The 1261-nt window shown below is 41.6% G+C and overlaps 1 non-coding gene across 1 annotated transcript; it reads right to left on the reverse strand.

Moving 5' to 3' along the window:
• Positions 1 to 357: 357 nt before the first annotated feature.
• On the reverse strand, positions 358 to 463 carry LOC114008896 (U6 spliceosomal RNA). Its single transcript, XR_003550380.1, has one exon. It is a non-coding gene; the product is annotated as a U6 spliceosomal RNA (small nuclear RNA).
• Between the last annotated feature and the right edge of the window lie 798 nt (positions 464 to 1261).

Genomic DNA, 1261 nt, shown 5'->3' on the forward strand with positions numbered 1-1261 from the left:
AATGGCTACAAACTGGGGGTCTCATACCCATTCATTTGGTTCAATTATTTAAGTAGGATGGCTCACAGAGCCCAGGGAAATATTTACACTTACTCATTGATTGTAAAGAACATTAGGGATACAAATGAACAGCTGGATGAAAAGATGGGTAGGGTGAGATATGGAAGAGTTGGGCGTGGAGCTTTTAGAACCAGATATATTCAGCAACCTGAAAGCACATCAAATCTTTTTTGTCTAAGTTTTTGTAAATCCTGATCTCCAGCCTCTTACACACACACACACACACACACACACACTCAAGTAGTAACTAGGACAGATCCGCACATTACTTGCTGGCCTCCTAAATGCATTTTTTTAAAAAATATTGAACACTTCACGAATTTGCATGTCATCCTTGCACAGGGTCATGCTAATTTTCTTTGTATCATTCCAATTTTAGTATATGTGCTGCCAAAGCAAGCACCCCACGTGCATTTTTTAAGGGAAAAATTTAGGGCAAGAGTCCCAGACACATGCTCAGGTCAATGATTGATTCAAGAAGGCATCAGCAGCAGATGCCATGGCAGTTAAAGCCCTGGACTCCCACATAGTTGACCACAGTTTAAGTCCTCAACCCAGCAGCTAGAAATTTATGAGGGGCATGCGTGTGTGCATGCCCAGAATCCCAAGAGGAGAATGGAGAAGGGATTGTGGTGTGGCCATCCCCCCTAGGCCATGATTTCTCTCTCTTTCTGTCTGTCCAGCAAGCACATGTACCCTACAGCAAAAATTTCTCTAAAAAAAAGGGGGGGGTGATCTTATTGGCCTTCTAAAATCATAGTGATCACTGTACAACTCTGTAAATATGGCAATAACCAGTGAATTTTTTTCAATTATTATGCATTTTTAATTTGTAAACTTTTACACGAATGAATTTATAAGAGTTATATCTCAATAAAGCTGTTACCAAAAGAGAGAGAGAAAGAGAGTAGAGAATGATTAAAGTGGGAGAGTAAAGAGTTAGCATAACTGGGACCAGCAGATGGCATAACGGTTATGTTGCTGAACTCCACATAGTCAAATGTAGTTCAAGTCCTGGACCCTGCACCTTAAAACTCATGGGGAGGGGATGCAATAAATGGTCCAGTGGTTAAGATGCTAGACTCACACATCCTGACCACAGTTCGAGTCCTAGACCTGGTGGCTTGCTTTCTCACCTTTCCATTCTCTCTCTGGTCAAAGTAAAAAATAATAATAAATAAGGGGGGGCCCGTGGCGGGGG

This window comes from Tupaia chinensis, unplaced genomic scaffold, assembly GCF_000334495.1.
Source record: "Tupaia chinensis unplaced genomic scaffold, TupChi_1.0 Scaffold000410_1, whole genome shotgun sequence".
In the NCBI taxonomy this organism is placed as follows: domain Eukaryota; kingdom Metazoa; phylum Chordata; class Mammalia; order Scandentia; family Tupaiidae; genus Tupaia; species Tupaia belangeri.